This window comes from Limulus polyphemus, unplaced genomic scaffold (assembly GCF_000517525.1).
Source record: "Limulus polyphemus unplaced genomic scaffold, Limulus_polyphemus-2.1.2 Scaffold1906, whole genome shotgun sequence".
NCBI lineage: Eukaryota > Metazoa > Arthropoda > Merostomata > Xiphosura > Limulidae > Limulus > Limulus polyphemus.
The window spans coordinates 97,937-105,177 of record NW_013667516.1 but is presented as its reverse complement, the minus strand read 5'-3'; positions in this window follow the sequence as shown (position 1 = coordinate 105,177).

Sequence of the window (7,241 nt, the reverse complement as noted above, 5' to 3'; positions counted from 1 at the left end):
AATGCGGATTCGAACCCGCGACCCTCAGATTGTGAGTCGAGCGCCTTATCCACCTGGCCATGCCGGGCACCCTTTAAAAAAGAAGTGGAGACTGTGTGGCAAATGAAAACTACAATATTTTAACCTTCCATAGGTGTGTTCAGATATTTTTTTTTGAAAGTAGTCTCGGGCCAACATTACGTACACAATGGTCATTCAGAAGAGCTTTTACTCGACTGGTTACGCTTCTGTTTCCCCGCCACCCGAGTAGAGGTATGGTGCAGATATTTGTGCATATTGGTATGAGTTGGGAGTTAATTTCCTCTTGAATGTATAATGAAAGTTATCAGTGATGTAGGTGATCTCGGATTATAGGAAACTACAATAAACCTGGTCTAACAAAAGACTTTCCCCTCATCTTCAATTCTTTTGTTGTTTGTATTTATTTTATCATTTTGCTAGCGTTTTCTTTTAACCTCTTTTATTGTAATAATTAATACTTGCCTGTTGATTAAGTGCAATGTCGAACACCATAGACTAATTTATTAAGTAACAGTTTTGGTGTCATAATCAAGCAGTTTGTTTTGAATGTTGTCGTGTTTATTTCACAGTTCATGCAAAACTTTGTTACGACAGCGGAAGTCACGTGACTCTAATAACACGTCATGATTTTCTCGAAGGATCTTGACTTTTCCTGGCAACTCTAGTCTTTTCTAGGCGCACTCTATTTTAGTACATAAGCCCGGCAAATAATTGCATAGATAGAATAATTGCAGATAGACAGATATAGAGACAGATAATTGAGTCAAGTGAGCGGTAGTGGCCATAAGTAAAGTGCGTGAATCGTTGTGAATTATAGCGTGTATTTAAGTTAAAGTGACTGTGGCAATTCTGTGTATTGCAAAGTTGTATTGAGAAAGAATAAACTAGTTTTATTGAAGAAAGGACTTGTATCACTGAAGTTCCTCGGGAAGAATTTTTACGGGAAATTAACAAACGACCAGAGACGTAACAATTTCATATGACGCTATATGTGCATAGTCTTCTCAACTTTTGGACCAATAAACTAGGGGAAAGTAACTAATCTTATCACACACACTGCCAACTCTTAGGCAAACCTTACCTCATTTGATCCTTACTATTATAGTATACCTAAGACCCCAAAGTGGTGTTCTATTTTGCACTAACAGACCACAAACCATGAATTCTTCTTCAGCCTGTAAATTGGGATTACAAAATTGTATTTCCTTAGACCAGTTAGATATTCTGTTGGAGAAGAGAAAGCTGCAGTAGAGGTGAATACATTTTTTGAGAGAGTGACTGGTACTAAGAGAAGCACTCTCCTAAAGCAAGGGTTCTCACTAGCCATTGTAAAGAACTATGTTCACATTTTCAAACTGTTCTCGGGACCAGTCGATGGCTAAGAAATACCTTGGTTACTGAATCAAATTGACCTCATTTCGTTACATTCTACATGCAAAAGTATAAAGTAGCAAGGATGAGTTATAATGATGATGGACAATGTGGATTGTCTAAAGTCAATTGTAGTGGTCACTATGGGATACAAGACATACACTGACTAGCCTAGATATCGCCAGGTTCAGTTAAAGATTGCCTGTGATCAGAGAAAGAGAGAGACTTCGTGTTTTACTTTGAAATTTGATCCAGTTATAGACTTGAATTGAGTTTTATCGTTAGCTAATCCTTTCTAAATACTCAACAAGTTTTAAAATGTCAAAAGAATCAGCGGTTTTGATACTATTCTATTGGTCTATTCCTTACCAGTCTGGTAGCTATAATGTCTCCCATAAGCAAAGTATGATTTTGGGGGCTTTCTATCTCGCTTCCGACATCAAACACACCTTCATGATGTCATGCATTTCGTTAGGGTCACGTAATTTGATTACATACGTGTAATTGCCCTTGGTTTCTGAAACAAAGTTTACAACAGAGAACTTTAGCTATATACACCTTTCATTTAGTTTGAACAATTATCAAATTACAAAATACACACGAATTAGGAATGGACGGAACGATGGGCACTTTGAGGTTGCACCATATCAAAAACCAACCACCAAGTGTTGTAATGTTACCTAGACCATTCCTACCTTGTTTCCTTACTTTTTGGTGTTCCCATTCCTACTTCCTAACTTTTTTATTTACAATTGTTTACACTTATAAGTTGACTATTCTTCTTCAGGAGAACAAAAGAAGAATAGTCAACTATTCGAAAGCGCTCAAGTTTTGGGTCTTATTTTAAGTCCATTACACTATGTGATCATTTGTGCTGACTCTTTTATCACAATTGCACTTATAAGTAATATATATAGAACTTACGGTAGAAAATGACCAATAACATGTTTTCTTTGCGAGGTTTCTTTGAAGCTAAAAGGTTTGCTTTAGTGAATCTGATGAATTAAATTGAATTAGAAACGTCACGAAAAACGTGGCTATTAATGTAAAGCAAGCACACATACTGTGTTTTTTTTCAATTATAATAAATAATGAAAAACAACGTTTTGTATTTACACAATAAAAACTTTATTGAAGCATCACGGCTTCCACTTTAAAATATCGCTCTACATATACATGTTTCGACGTGATTTACGTCATCCTCAGGAGTAACTTACAAGACTATTTTATACTTTCCCCCTTGTCGCATTACTTCATTGTTATTTGCATATTTCCTTAGTGTAAATGAAAAAATAAAAATAAATTATAATGTATCTCGCCATATATCAATGTATTGAATTGCTGGTCCTTCATCTCTATTTAATACTTGTTTTTGTTTTTTATATTTCATTATTTCTAATGTTTCTCTAATATTTAATTATATAAAACTTCGAGGCTGAGCTAAAACTAAAGTTTTTTCCAATAATATTGTTACGCCTCCGTTCGTTAGTTAATTTTCCGTAAAATTTCTTTCCAATGAAGCTTTAACGATACAAGTCCTTTCTTAAATAAAATTAGTTTATTCTTTCTGAATACAACTTTGCGATACACTTAATTTCCACAGTCGCGCTATAACAAACGCTATAATTCACAACGAACGTCTCACGTGCTCGACTGAACTGTCAATTACCCATTACCTCGTTGCCGTCAGTTCTTACCGGTTTATATATACAAGACTACCGCATATCTAGTAGGCTCTAGAGATTTCAGGAAGGAACATGATCCTTCTAGAAGTTCATGACGTGTTACTAGCGTCACGTGACTTCCGCTGTCGTAACAATATTGTATGTTGGGTAGTTTCTACATGTTCGGCTATAGCTGACATTTATATTTTATTATTTCTTATGTAACTTTAGTGTTCTTGCAATCTATATCTGTGTTTTTGTCTTAGTCTGAATAAATATTGTGTTCATTGTACATTACACCTTCTGTCCAATCTAGTTATTCCTTAGCATAAGTTCAGCCAGTAGAAGGTTAGCATTGTTATGTAATATCATAGTTCTAAAATTAATCCGGCTCACCTGAATATACCAAAGCACCTTTAACAAAGAGTACAGTAGAAGCATAAAAATCATTTTACATAACTTCTACATAGAAAAAACCTCTACACTTAAAAAAAAATTCTGTTCTAGACTTTACAACATTTTACGTTTCAAAAATTAAACGTTTAAATATTAAAAAAAATAAAAACTTCAACATTTTCGTGAATTAAGTTGAGTTTTTAAACTTTACGCCTTTTTACACGTTTGCCAAAGAAACTTTTACGTTTTTACATTTTTCATACTTTATAGTTTTACAAAAAAAAATATAAAAGTTTAGACTCTTTAAATAAGCAAATTTTCACATTTTTAACTTTTATATACAGTTTTATACAACGAAACCTTTGCACTTTTCCTAAATTTTACTCTTCAATGAGTATTATAGTTGACTTTTGCCAATCCAGTTATAACTGGATGAACACAGGAGAAACTAACATCACAAATATTTCATTAGATAGAAATATACAATGAAGAAATAAAATTTTTGCCACTCACGAAATCATCAAGTTAAAGTTAAATTACACAAGTTTAAGTTATACTCATTCTATAAATTCTAGATTTTTCTAAGGAGGTAAGTTAGAAATTCAAGGGATTAGATTGTTGTTTTTCTTAGTGCAGCTACCTGCAATCTGTTCACCAAGAGGGATCAAACTTATTTTCTTCAACTATCCATTCTTTGATTAAGGAAGGATCTTTTTTGTGGATAGGTTATCTTGTGGTTCTCTCAAAGTTATCTCCTTGGTGCAGTGCAGCTGAGCCATACCTTTTAATGGGATAAGGAATCTATGTTCTTCCATCTATGGCCCGGAATGGCCAGGTGGTTAGGGCGCTCGCCCTTTCAGCCGTGGGGGCGTTATAATGTGACGGTCAATCCCACTATTCGTCGGTAAAAAGAGTAGCCCAAGAGTTGGCGGTGGGTAGTGATGACTAGCTGCCTTCCCTCTAGTCTTACACTGCTAAATTAGGGACGGCTAGCGCAGATAGCCCTCGTGTAGCTTTGCGCAAAATCCGTAACAAACAAACAATCTTCCATCTAATGGTGATCTTATAAGATAGAAACTGTGCTGCTTTGATTGTTGTGAGTGAAATCTCCATAGGTTTTAGTGACTCTAGTATAGATACCACTGTTTCGGCAAATTCTTCATCTGGAAGTATTGGCTCCCTGTCCATCACAGTTTCCAGTGAAGAGATGGGCAGATGCAAGAATCATAATGATCAACAAGAAACAATAATCTTGCATTCTTAAACACAGTAGTAGTGCAGGCTTTCCAACTAACTCATCAGAAATGAAAACAGAAATAGATAGTTGTTACGAAGAAGTCTTTTTACAGCAGAGTCGGGACTGAAATTTTCAAAGCAATATAGTATTTGGTAGTTCAAAAGCTTTGCCAGCAAGAAAAGGTTAAACATTAAATTTCTTCAGTTACTGTAGAGATGTAAGGCGATAAAAACTAGAGTAGACATTATTTCTTTCTCAGTGGAGCAAATTAAGTCTCTCCCTAAAATATGTGAGCCTGTTGGTTCAAGAAAGTAACACCGTTAATTCTCAGCCGCCAGGCTGTTGCCTTGCAACTCCTGTAAGCGAGCGTGAATAACTGCTCAAGTTCACATGAAATCTTCCATGGCTGTTAGAGTAGGTTTCAATTGGGAAAAAGGTGTGCTATGTTAATTACTGAAGCCTGGACAGCAGCTTTTCAGACATTGGCCAATTTTTCTGATCGTGTAGAGTGATATGCTACAAGATTAACATTTCGAAGTTAATTTGCTTCTGTTAGAAGCTATATAAAACTTCATAAAACAAAATAGTACCGTGGCTGATTTACTTGAAAACTCTAAATTAGATTCATGTACACTAATGGAAATTATTAAAGAAATTCACAAGTGATAAGATACAGGTATCACAAACAACGAGTAATGTTAAATAGATTGTGAATTTATTTAATAGTATAAAACATTATCACAAAAAATACAAGAGAAAAGTGAATATATTGTACAATGCATTGATATTTACTACATGAGTCCTTTGGTTTTCAAATAATATTATGCCTCTTTTTTATGCTACAATACAGTTTATCAATGTACGATTGTAGAATGTTACTGTACAATGCAACCGAGTAGTCTGGTCGCCTTTTGATCTCTCTACAGCTTTGTTAATATTCAGTTTGTTTATCATTAATATATCATTTCATCACATTTGATGTAAGCCTGAGATTATTGTATTGCTGGAAGATGAATACCTACTCGGTGAGTTGTATTACTGAGGGAATGACATCATGGATCAAAATCTGCTAGTACTTGTCAGCAGTCAAAGTTATGTCCATTCTTTGTAGCTCTCTAGCCCAGATTTGTACTGATCCTACCATGTTTTGCTGCTGGTTTTATACATTGACTATGACACTACTATTATAATACTAGTTATTCACTCACATTAGCATATACTAATTTCATAGTAAACCACTGCAAGAAACACACTAGCACCACAACTAGCCCTGATCATCTCAGACGAATAGAAGCCAAGAACAGTCAGATTTCAAGGTAACACTCATTTAATAATCACTCTTCAATTTACAATAAAAATTCATTATACTAAACAACTCTCAAGTTAAAAGGCCTGGCATGGCCTTTTGGATAAGGCTCTGGACTCGCAATCTGAAGGTCGCAAGTTCAAATCCCATTCCTTAGCATGCTCGTCTTTTCAGCTGTGGGGATGTTACAATGTGATGGTCAATCATATTATTCCTTGGTAAAGAGTATCTCAAGAGGTGGGGGTGGGTTGTCTATCACTTCAAATTAGGGGCGGCTTATACAGCTAGCTCTCGAAGAGCAGTTTTGCGCAAAATTAAAAACAAAGTTAACTTAAAAGAAGTATATAACCCCACAAGTTCATAAAGTTCTTCAGGGGTATGTTCAATCACTGTCTTAAAATTCATTACTGTTTTCCTCTTCTACCTTTGTAAAATTGTTCAACACACACAAACAGTTATTACTATCATACTTGGACTTTCAATACATTGCTTGATCACTTGATCCAGGAATATTCAATAATGTAGAATATTGGATGGACCTCAGTTCTGACCTCTGCAATATTATTTGTTGTGAACATCCAGAATATTTTGCAGTTTTTGTATTAAATTCCAGTGGAATTGCAATGGCGTGTGTTTCTTCTTAGTACTCTCATATCCTTGTATTGTTCAAAGATGAAGTAAATCTTGCCTTAGAGCTCTTGGAAATACTACCGAAAATTAAAGAAATTATCAAACGAGTAGATAGGTAACAAATTGGTGTCAGAGAGTGGGACAAAAAAAAGAAGGTGGAAACCAGAAGTGGCAAATCAAACTACAGCTTAGCAGATTTGATGGCAGCAATACAAGAACAGCAAAAGAAACAAGAAGAACGAAAAAAAGAAACAAGAAGAGAGATTACAGCAGTTGTTGGAGGAAAAAGAAAAAAAAAGAAGAGAGGCAACAGCAGTGGTTGGAGGAGAAAGAAAAGAAACAAGAAGAGAGCAACAGCAGTGGGAAGAAAACCTGCAACAGTGGCAGCTCGAACAGCAAAATAAACAAGAGAGACTACAGCAGTGGTTGGAGGAGAAAGAAATTAAACAAGAAGAAAGTCTCCAACAGTTGAGAGAAAGCCAGCATACACAAATGGAAAAGATTAGTAAATTTTAAAGTGAATAAATATATTAAAAAATAGGTTTACTGTCTTTTACATGGAGGATATATTAGACATGAACTTAATCAGCCCCAGACAACAATAAGCTCCTTCCAG